This window comes from Cibotium barometz, chromosome 29 (assembly GCF_041138505.1).
Source record: "Cibotium barometz isolate CiBa-2024 chromosome 29, ASM4113850v1, whole genome shotgun sequence".
In the NCBI taxonomy this organism is placed as follows: Eukaryota; Viridiplantae; Streptophyta; class Polypodiopsida; order Cyatheales; family Cibotiaceae; genus Cibotium; species Cibotium barometz.
In genome coordinates, this window is record NC_141074.1 from 4,029,484 (window position 1) to 4,042,542 (window position 13,059).

Sequence of the window (13,059 nt, forward strand, 5' to 3'; positions counted from 1 at the left end):
CGATAGTCTAATAAGTGAGTAGTTGGTACATACAACATTATATATCTTGAAAATATGGTTTACAAAGTCTTGGGCCCATGAGCACAAGACATGACCCTAAACTAGATGGCACCATCGCTTCTTCCACAAGCATAATCAGCATAACCATTAACTAGATGGGACCTGACAAGTTCTCCCTTGGACTTGAGCTCATAACATGATCAAGGCCCATCAAAAACGAGGGTATCATTCCTAGCATGGAAGTTAATGCCCATCTGGAGCCCTAGGGTAAATGTTTAATGTGACATGCTACTTGGAGATTCACATAGGGTTTAGGGTTAAGGATCATGTGATTATGCCCCATGTGACAACCCCTAAATATTATCTTACCAAGGAAAGGGGTTGTCAAGGCCCTTATCACCCTTCCTTTCCCTCTTGAATGGGGGCTTACCATGGGCTTTCGTAGTCACTAGGGCGCACCCATGCCCCCTTTTTGCATGGTTGTTATTTTAATTAGTGTATCTACATTCTTCCATAGTATTACAATTTACCCATACATATGCCCAAGTTATTATAGATCACTCTGTCAGCCTAGAAGCAGGCTTCTCAATGACTATATCACAAAGTTCTCTTGTGTGATGCACATTGTCACAACAAAACCACACAATCTTCTTTCAAACACCACCTATAAATCAAATGAGTCCCTCAAATCATGGTGTGGGTACACCCACCAAACCACCTCTCCCTTTCCCATCAATATCCTTGTCACATTTCCTACCCTCCCCGAGTAGATAACCTAGACATCTTGCTCCGCACCCTAGCTTAGTCTATCTAATGGCCCACTTGGTTGGGTGAATAATCATCTCAACTCTTTGACTTCTGTTAGTGGTCGCCTAAGCGGATTGTCTATGGGCACCTCTATGGACCGGTCGAGTAAAATATTCATATTCAGGACGATGAGAGTCTATTTTCTTGATGGGTTGTCCAATGCCTCCTACTCGCTTTCTACGTACTATTCTAGCATCACTATATGTAGAAGCTCTCCTCTTTGTTGCATTGAGCTCCATGATTGCTTCATTGGTGAGGTCAATTACTGTCCAAGGCGCAATTGAGGTAGACCCTATAGAAGCTCTCCTTTTTTTTTTAGCTTCTCAACACCAGGCCCTGTACCCTGGTGTCCACCTTTCAAATGAGCATCATGTCTTGCACTTTGCAGCAAGTAGTGAGGTCATTCTCATAGGCATCAAACAGTGTAATGTATTTCACACCATCATTTATTGCTAGCTAGCTTCCATGAATAGACTCTGCTAGATTAGCCTAGGGCACCAAAAACTTGTCATTGTATTTCATAGCCTCCAAAAAAAAAACTCATAAAGTACACATGCATGTTTATCAAACAATAATCTGAATGCATAGCAACTTGTGTCATTACCTCAACCATGTCCCAGTGTGCTACTCTAGAATGCCACCACACAAGCCATGTTTCCAACATGGTTATCTTTGATTTGTCCAAATGCCCGCTCCTTAGCCAATTTCTCAAACCATCAAGTTCAAATTTTGTAGCCTGTCTGATGGTGCACCTTTCCATTTTGCTGGCATTTGAATTTGAACTTCTCTTGCAAATGGGGTGAAATACATGAATTACATGTTTGTGAAGACTTTGTTCCCAATGGATTAAAGAGCAAGAGCACTCTCTTCCTTTCATCTCCTTGTCCAGGCCACCATTAAACATTGTTCTTACTACACGCCCATTTGCTTGAGTTTCATCTCATATAAACCCCCTAAATTGTGCCTTTTTATATCCTTATCACTCCATGAATCGGTTAAGAAAATCCCAAAACAATGTTTATGCTTCATTGTCCTCTATTTTGAATTCCCCAATGTGGCTATTGTTTGCATCTCTTGGACAAAAGGTTGTAAATATGGCATGCCATTGTTAACCAATCTCTCATTCTCTTCACAAAGTCATAAAACATCCAACAAAATCCTAGTTCTCCCTTAGGTCTTATTTTGTTTACTAGTTCAACTCCATTTCCAGGCCCTTACGAAGACAGCTTGAAAACATGACATCTTTGGAATAAGAAAAGGGCTATTTTTATCACAATCCAATGAAGAGGATGGGATAGAGACATCAACTTGAGAATCAATAATATGAGATTCATTTTGGTGAAAAAGGGAAAAGATGTTAGAATGGTTTGTGAATCATCGGTCCATCAATGAACCATTCACCACCCATAGTATGCTCATCAAAAATTGCATCGCAGCTTAAAGTGACCTTCTTAGAGATAGGATCATAAAACTTATAGCCTTTGGCATTATCAGGATACCCAATGAAAAAGACCTTCTTAGCAGGAGGATCAATCTTTGTTCATGTCTCTTTAGGGACATGAATACAGGCAATGCAACCAAAGAGACGTAAATGAGAGAAAGAGTGTGTTGTACCTGTCCAATGTGCAATGGAAATATTACCAGGAGCATTTGTAGGTAAATAATTTTGAGCATGGACTATCATAAGAATTGCCTCTGCCCAAAACATCTTTGATAGACCGGCCTGAATAAGAAGACACCTCATGGCATTGATAATGGTCCGATTTTTGTGCTCATCAGCAACTCCATGAGGAGAATAGGGAATAGTAAGTTCATGATGAATGCCATTAACATCACCATATTCTTCAAAAGCATTGGATATGTATTCTCCACCATTGTCACTTCGTATAGTTTTGATAGCCCGACCAGTTTGAAGTTCAACAGGTTTGCGGTATTGTTGAAATACACTAAGAACTTCTGATTTATGTCGTAGAAGAAAAACATGTGTAAATCGAGAAAAATCATCAATAAATGTAAGGAAATAGTGGAATTTGGAGTAGGATGGAGGAATGGACCACAAATGTCAGTATGAATAAGCTCTAATAGATCTTGAGAGTGATGAGAAGTGGAAGAAATAAAAGGTTTTCGGTGATGTTTTCCTAAAGCACAATGTTCACAAACACTAAGAGTTGAACAAGGCTTTAGTTAAGACCACGCACTAATTCAAAACGATATAAATCAAGAATTTTTGAGAAGTTGGCATGGCCAAGACAAGAATGCCAGAGTTTGCTATCACGATTGCTAGGTGAAGTCACAACATTAGCTACATCATGTGTTAATGAAAGCTTAAATAGATTACCTCGACGAGGTGCACTTGCCATGGTATATCCATCCTTCTCAAGTCGACATTGAGTATGGTCAAAACCAACAAATAAACCAAGATCCACAAGACGAGAAACTAATAAAAGATTGCCTTCAAGATCACAAACATGTAAAACACCTTGCAAAATTCGAGTAAAGGAGTGTGTTCCCAAGTAAAGATCACCAATACCCATAACTTGACATGTAGTATCATCAAAAAGATAAACCATCTTCTTGATTGGTAAGGTATGATAATTATGAAGCCATTGAGCCTGATATGTCATGTTACCAGTGGCACCAAAATCCACTATAAATGTAGCACCATCACGAATATGAAGCACTTGATTTGATGAAATATGGTGGTGAACACAATTCACCTTCTCGTGAGATCAATATCATCCCATGAGAGTTATCGATAACATAAGCTTGATTACGTTCATCATCATATTGTTTCTTTAGACATTGATAAGTGGTATGATTTGTACGACCACAATATGTACATGCCATAGGTGGACTTGTGGTTGGTCTCTTATTAGATCGAGATAATCCATGTTCATCATATAATCTGGCAAAACAATGAGATTCATAATGTCAATTTTTGTGATAATAATTGTAATACCTCCTAGAACCATATTGTCGATTAGAGCGTCCTCCACGAGAAAAGAGATTAGAGCATCCTCCTAGAGAAAAGAGATTTCCACCACGAGGGAACCGTGATGCTTTTTGGAGGTAAGAAGAGCAGCTTCGAAAGATTTTGAGTGATGTGTAAGAAGAGCATCTGCAGAGGCCTCTGTACATCCTTCATGACATTGTGAATATTAAATAAGAGGTATGCAAGCACTATCAAAATCAATACCATCTTTGTTAGAAAGAATCGTGATAATATTATCATATTTTTTATCTTTGATAGTGTGAAAAAGCTGGGCAACAAGTTGAGGTCGTGCAATAGGAGCACAAACACAACAAGTTGATTAACAATTTCTTTGAATGATTCAATATATGAGAAGTTATAGAGGTAGAAACTTTGTAATCTAACCCATCCAACATATTATGCAGATGAAGAATTTCGGTGATAGATTTCTCCTCAAAAGTAGAAATAAGATATTTCCAAAAATCATTGGAAGTAGGAAGACTAAATACATCCAACATAAAAGAATCATGAAGAGCAGACAAAATATACCGTAAGCAGCCTTATCTTTCTTTGTCCATTCGAATGAAAGTATTTGCCAATCAATAAATAACTTCCCATTAGTAATAGGTGAACCATCAACATCAACAGGTCCCTGAGGACATGGAGAATTTCCATATACACTGTTAGAAAGATCGTCACCTTAAAGAATTAAAGTCATCTTTGCCTTCCAACTAGGAAAACCATGACCTTGAGAAATAGGAATAGAACCCTGACCAAAAGAATAACCTTTAATAAGAGCAATAGTCACCATCACTACAAGGGATTGGGCTCATACCCGCGCTCTTAGCCGCTAAAAATGACTTGTGAAAAAAAGTAGCGGGCCCGTGTATCAGCGCGTGTATAATCGCGGCCAGAGACATGCGTGTAAAACCGCGTGTACAGTACCTCTCAGACGCGCGTATACACGGGTGTGTAGCCGCGTTTTACAGGGCATATACGAATATGCTGACATCTATAGGGCATCCCCATGGCACCTTTAGATTGACCCCTTGTACATGTTGAGACTCTCAATAGACAAAGACACTTTATTCTCACCACAATGCATAGCTTGTTTATCAGCCCTATATTATTTTTTCTTGTGTGTCTTTTGCATGGATTTATTTTTTCCCCATGCTCGGACGCTGAGAGGTTTTTTCTTGGAAAATGGACATCCTCTGCTTAGCCCCAATATCTCTTTACATTATATTTTGGTGTATATTCTAACAAAGTTGCAACATAATCTAGGGTTTAGGAAAGGATATTAACTCCATGTTTATACCACTTATAAAGTAGGGGCCCTCCAGCTGTTCTTGATCGATAGTCTAATAAGTGACTAGTTAGTACATAAAACATTATATATCTTGCAAAGAGTGTTTACAAAGTCTTGTGCCCATGAGCACAAGACATGACCCTAAACTAGATGGTGCCATCGGTTCTTCTGGAAGCATAACCAGCATAACCATTAACTACATGGGACTTGACAAGTTCTCCCTTAAACTCGAGATCACAACATGGTCAAGGCCCATCAAAAAAGAGGTTGTCAGTACTAGCATGGAAGCTAATGCCCATTTGGCACCCTAGGGTAAATGGTTAATGTGACATGCTACTTGGAGATTCACATAGGGTTTAGGGTTAAGGATCATGTGACTATGCCCCATGTGACAACCTTTAAATAATATCTTACCAAGGAAAGAGTTTGTCAAGGCCCTTATCACCCTTCCTTTCCCTCTTTAATGGGGGATTACCATGGGCTTCCGTAGCCCCTAGGGTAGACCCATGCCCCGTTTTACATGGTTGTTATTTTAATTAGTGTATCCACATTCTTTCCATAGTATTCCAATTTACCCATACATATGCCCAAGTTATTATAGATCCCTTTTCTTATGAAAATGCTTGCTTCTTATGGTGGTTGACGAGTCCCTCTTCCTCCAATGCATTACTAAAGATCTCTATGGTTACCTTGATGTTACATGTAATGTGGAAGTTTGTTTTAATTTAATGCTAAGTACATGGATATTCATGCAAAACATACTACTAACAAGAGAGAGAAGAGACGTGAAAGTACACAATAGACAAGAGAGAGATAAGAGATGTGAAATGTTATATGAAAAAGGTTACCCTCAAGTTATCTCCCACATGTGCATGGTGCTAATGTAAACGAAATACATGATAACTAGTCTATCCTTTTGATTCACAACTTCTTTGGCAATCCACATCTACTTGAAGTCTTTCCAACTTTCCTACTCTTGGCTCTATATATTTGGCTCCAAATTTCCTAGTCTTAGCGCTATATATTTGGCTCAAATGGATGATTTTGAGAATGGGATCTCATGCACATATATTCTTGCATATTATTATATACATAAGAACTGGATACACCATGTAGGCTGAATCCCAACTGCATCAGCTAGTGGGAGGTTCACACCATCATAGGCTACTTACATACGCTCCTCTTGTATGAACATGATGCTTCTACTTTCATCTCTTATAGTTGTGCACAATAATGTAGGTGACCAAGTATACTTCTAATAAATCCCATAACCAAGGGTGGTTGTTGGCTAACCTTGAATGTTTGGCTAAATTTTTCCATAAGGTGTCTTCTCTTGCCATGAATATCATCGTGTGTCATTCTAGATGTTGAGCTCTAATTGTATATGGCATCCATGGTTTCTTGGGTATATCCTTATCGAGATGGCACGTTGATTGATGAAGTGATCTCCAATAATTATTTGCACATGAGCTTTGGCTTCAACAAACGATTAACTATATAGATGATATCTTCATGTAATAGAACATTCTATAATGGATGTACAACATTGAGAGAACTTTGCACTATCTCCTTGGGGGTCGAGAGAGGGTTATTGGGAGAGTCCAATGTGGATGAGAATCCAAAAATTTATTGACATTATGGGTAGGTGAGTTAACAGTGGGGGGGTGAGAAGGTAATAATCTAGTGATTAGAGGATAGTGACGTGGTATGTTAAACCCAACATATATGCCAAAGAAGACAAAGTTTCAAGGTGAGAAATAAACAATATTCACATATATGTTGTTAGTTTCCTTTCTTCCATTCATGAGTCTTTGGCACATTGTAGAAACAAAGGCAGTAGCTTTTGTTATGGATTAGAGCTTAGAAAAGAGAATACACAATCCAACAATAGTTGCAACTAACATATTTATGAAGCTAATCATGGTATGTGGAAATAATGAGACATTATCTTGTGATATGAACTCCACCATGGGCCAAAATATTGATCATTTCACCCAACTTGGAACATTGACGTAAAAGATGGTTTATTAGAGAAACCCATGCACTCTATTACACAATTCATCGCTACTTAAACACATTATATGACAATTCATCATAATAATAATATGGGGCTATTTTGTTGTGAAACATTCCTCAACCAGCCTTCCTTGGAATTAAAAATTCAAGGCCTACAAAGTTGTAGAACTTGACATGGAAGTCCTTTGGAAAGTCTTTAAAGTTTGGTTTGGCCTTTGGAGTCCACTAAAAGCTTGAAATTTCAGCACTCACCCCATGTTTCTTCAACTTGTGGTGACCACATCGTTTGAATTTGTAACCCTACCTTGGACTACATTGAGAGGCCTAAAGAATACCTTGGTCTCTTCAAGTGAAATCCATCCATCCATCCATGCAGGCGTGGGCCCTTGTTGGAGCGAGGGATCTAGAAGGAGATCACCTCTCCAACACCCTCAGCCCATTGCAAAAAGCCCACGGAAGTGATATCCATATAATTACTTAGCCAAATAATTTCTATAGAAGATGAATGAGTATATTAATCAAATATTCTAAAGGTGAACTGTCAAGGCTAAGAGGACACATTGTGGGGATAAACAATGAAAAAGCAAAGTCACCTAGTAAAGGGAAAGTAAGAAAGACCACAAAGGATGATGAGGTGGGAGATATGAGCTCCTCTTTATTCTAGTGTCTAGAGGGTCTAGAAATTAGTAAGGTGTTTATGATACTTATGAAAATCCTACGGTAAAAAATTTAATTAAAGGAGAATTAAAGAGGGCCAAACAACACTTGACAAGAAGGTAGACATGGAAGATGTTGTAAAGAGGTTTAAGATTGAAAGATATTATTATTTATCTGAGGCACTTTGAATCAAGTTGAAGTGAATATGCACTTACCAACAAGGACAACTGTACATCTCGGATGTTGACTCTTCAAGAAAATGTATAATGATGTATGTGATGAGTGGGCAAGGACGAAACTCAGTAAGGCAAAGAAATTGACTTCTTTGCCTTAAATATTTCAATTTCTTTACATTAAATTGTCATTTTTAAGATGATAAATAAATTCAAGGAGGTACACAATATACTTTTCCATGCAAGAGTCATGCCATGGGAGGCATGTGAGGTGGGTGAGAAGTTTCAATTGCTCACACAAGCAAGAGCTACAATTGGGAGAAGATTGGGCATCATCTTCTTCAATAGGAGGATAGAGCTTCTCGTCCAGGTTCTCTAAGATTTTGTACCTTTTCCAAAAAAAATTAGATGAGTTGAACTCGATGGATCGTATGTTTCTTATTATATTTTTGAAATTTGACCTTGGGTTGATAGGCCACCTTCTTAATGCATTGCAAGTTGTATTACAACATTGTGAGAAAGAATACATGTTAGAATGGAGAAGCTACAATAATAATGCACAAAAGGGAAAACATAAACAACTCATAAAGTCCCATGAAATAGTGGTTCTTAGAGCATATATGTATAGTTTGGAACGTAATGAAGCTCCACATAGAGAAAACAAGGTATAATCTTGATCTAGAATGCAATTGATGAAAAGCTCATTGAAGAAGATGATTCAAGCGAAGAGGATTTAAGAATCCTATAAGAGAATCCTTTTATACAATGGATGTTTTTTACTGTGGGATTGAGATCTTGATTAAACTTGAAGAGGCCATATTGTGCACTTCACACTAAATCAAATGAAGGTGATATACTACAAGTTGAATGTTCAAAGGTGGTTGAAAGCAACATAGATATTGTAAAGTGGGAAGAAGGGTTATAAATTAAAGAAAAATAAGAGTCAACCATGAAGCACTCTCTAGTGAAAGAGGAAATTTATGATGAGGAATGTAAACATAGAAATTGTGGCCTTAAAGACTGAAGAGGGAATGTATGATGAGGAATTACCATCAAACACATAGAAATTGTGGCCTTAAAGAATGTTGTGGTAGAGCAAGAAGAATCTCAACAACATGATCATAGAACAACCTCTCATGTGTTCTAGCATAGTGGAAAGCAAGAAGATGAGAATGGAATGCCAATGGTGAATTGTAAGGAGAAAGAACCTCTTCACAAAGAAACATTAACAACCCCTACCATTGATGATTATCAAAACCTCTCTGAATTTTGAGAATCTTGATGGTCTTTAACTTTCTTGTATTTTGTAGCTCAAAAATGATTTGTGAGTGCTTAAATTTTAAAAAATACATTTAAAATTAGACGTATAATTTTGCTCATAAATAGAACATTATTCAATTTGGATGTAAAATATTTAAATAGTCAGCTGTATGATTTTGTTCAAAAATAGAACATTCTTCAATTTGGATGTATGTGGATACTCCACACTTCTACTAGAGAAAATGGGTCATATTATTATTAGTTATTGTTATCCTAGTATTTAGTATTAAATTTCAAATCTTTCTAACAATTGAATAAATTGTTAGCCTATTTTAAAGCTTTTTAACAATTGTGGTTGAGTGAATGATTACTCCACACTTTCTCAATTCACTAGTTTGTAGTTGTTTATCAACATTCCAATTGTGTTGTAGTAATTAAAAGAATTCAAGTAGAGTATACATTCAAGTAGATAATGCTCTATGCTTTAACTTATAATGTATAACATTTACCTTAATGCTAGATTTTTTTTGTGATAAATCATAGCATACAAGTATACATAATGCTAGATTTTATTTGTGATAAAACATTTACAGTAATGATAAATTTTATTTGTGATAAAGCATAGTAGACAAGTATACATAATAATGCTCTTACACTTAAATACGTTAAATAAGATCTTTGTATACCTTGGAACATATTTTAAGTGTATTTTCTTGATGTTACAAGCAATATTTCCTCACAGAGTACACTCACTATCAAGAAAAGATTTATATTAACTTAAATGGATTACTTTTACATAGGACTAGAAAGATGCAGAAAAGAACATTAAAGCCACACATTATGACAAATTATAGTGAGAAAATAGGTATTTAGCATGGTTGTGTTGAAATTTTGCTAAACGTGAGTCAATATTTTAAGTTGGGAACTTGGTCTATAGCTAGATTGAAGAATGTAGAGGAGATGCTCATGATATTGCAAACTTAATGCCATGTTTTTGCAAGATCAAAGAATTAAAAGAGGATAATTATTTCATGATAATTAGTGCCAAGTTTGCTTTAAGAGAAGAGTGCATTGATGCATAAGAGAGCTCATATTCAAGTTATGCAAGGGTAGCTACAAAACAACAAGAGAGAACTTGTAGACTCCTATGTGAAGTTCAAAAATGACCTCAAAATTGAAAAGGGATGGCTTGGTATGATCCTAGAGAAGCTAACCCTTACCAAAGGAAAAGTAGAGGTCTATGATAAAAGGCTCTTGGAGTTAGAATCACAAGCCTCACCCTCTAAGTAGACAAAAACAAAGGGAAATACTCAATAAGTTCCATGCTCAATAAGTCATAAAAGAACATTGCACAAAGTCTTGCATGATAAGCTTGTATGGGCATAAGAAGAAAAAGAGCATATGCTTAAAATCCCCACCAGGATGTGGTAAGGCATCTGTGAGAACATATGTAAAAAGAACATGCAAATGTAATACAAGCTTAAGGTGAGCTCATAAAGGCAAAACTAGAAATGCAAGCATCTACTAAGAAGGCCAAAGAGGTTAAGGAAAAATATTCAAAACCCCTACAGGAAAGGTCTATAAGAGATGTGAATAGCTAAATTTTAAAGAGGATGATACAAAATTAGGGGATAAAGCATTGAGTCATGTGCCAGGATGGAAGGACATTGGAGTTCGAAGTGTTGACTAGCCAACTTGTTTGACTCCAACATCTTTCTTAATAAGCTCAGCCCGAGAAACTAGACAAATTCATTAACAGGGCCTCCAAGCTAGCTACTCTAATTCCAAGGATGGTTCTAAACATACAACTAGTTAGAGGCTTATGACATATTTTCATACCTCAAAATTTATTAAAGCATACAATACACCCCGCATGGTATTATTAAGTTATACCAATATATTTAAAAAATCAAATAGCTGCTTAATATGTTTACTTAATGATTTTGCCTTGGAGCAAATAAAGTATCCTCCAATTTGTATGTCAAGGGGAATGGACCTGATTAGAGTCTTTTTTTATAATAAGGCTAATGATGAGGCACGTGAAGAAGATATATGCCTCCACTAAAATACCCACTAGTAAATTGCCCTCTAACTACTACTAGATTAATACCTTCTCACCCCACTAGGGCTGTGGGCATCAAGGGTAGGGTATTTTTTGTATTATGCGGCATATATTAAGGCAGTTCCTGATTTGAATACCCATATTAGAGAGCAACTGTACCTCCTTACAAATAGAGGGTTGTGGGCATCGAGAGGGTAGGGTTGCTCCCTTCCCATATTAGAGATTCCCATGCTTTCTTGAATAGTCAAAAATTCTTATTCTGTGGGAATCAAACTATTTTCTTGTTCTTCAAACTTTCTTATGCACATTTCTAGGTGCACCGATAAAATTGTCACCTGCTGCTTCTATATCAAGCACTGAAAATTCATCAGTGGCATTTGGATCTTAAAAATATGATGCAACTTGATATCCATGTACTATTAAACCAAGACAATAGTCATCCCTTTTATTCAAGAGCTTCTGGATGTATGTTAGTAGTATAAAACTCCTATTGTCCTTTAGTGGGAAGGATGGTAGGCATGGGAGAAGGATATCCTTCTCTGAATCCTCTATAGGAACATCCTTTTTCTTTGGAAGAATTAAAGTTGCTTTAAAATCTACATCATCAAAGTTCCTGGTCATTATTTCTTCTTACTCTATATCACCACAAGCATTTCTACATCATGTATTTCTTCTTGATTTTGAATGTCTCCTAGAAATGCTACAAGCTAGACACTAAAACTGTCAAGACTGCTCTTTTCAACATCCTCAATTCCTGATTTTGCATGTAGATAGAAAAGGAAAGCCACATGATGTTGAAGAAACCTGCATTTTCTACTATGTCATCTACAATGCTCCATAGTGACTTTCACATGGTCAAGAAGAATGTCATACTTTTTCTACAATCTGGCCTTTTCTAAAGATGTCTGTGACAACATGCTAAGATGATCAAACCTCAGACCTTCAATATGAACATCACTATCATTTATCATCACTGCAAAGAAAGCTTGCATTTCCTCTGCATAATACTCCTTGAAGTGTTCAATCATTGAACTCATTTCAAATCTTAAATGGAAGCATTCCCTATAGCACTGAAACAAATCTTGTGCACTTGCAAGCTGTAGGAAGTCAAAATATTTCTTTGCTTGAGTTTCCTCTATCACAAGAACACCATCATCACTTAAACCCATCTCTATGCAATAAACTTTGGATCCAGCCAATAGCACCTCTAAATAACCATATAAGGGTGTAGGCTAGAACTTATGTTGTGCTACAATTTTGTCTCTTTGTTCTTAATTACATGTTTCACTTGACTGCACTATTGTGCATGAATAAAGCATAACCATGCATTAAGTTTTTTATTCAAAGCATAGCAATTCATTAGGGTTTTTATTTAAAATTTCTTGTACGGGTGTTTCTCTAGGAAACTACAATAAATTGGACTATTATTTTTTCTTATATGTGGCATTTGCATGCATTTATTTTTTTCCCCACACTCGGATGCTCGAAGGTTTTTTCTCAAAAAATGGACATCCCCTGCCCTTAGCCCCAATATCACTTTACATGATATTTTGGTGTATATTCTAACAAAGTTTTAAGATAATCTAGGGTCTAGGAAAGGATATGGTTAGCATAACTCCATGTTTATACCACTTATAAAGTAGGGGCTCTCCATCTATTCTTCCGCGAGCAGCTGATCGATAGTCTAATAAGTGAGTAGTTGGTACATACAACATTATATATCTTGAAAATATGGTTTACAAAGTCTTGGGCCCATGAGCACAAGACATGACCCTAAACTAGATGGCACCATCGCTTCTTCCAC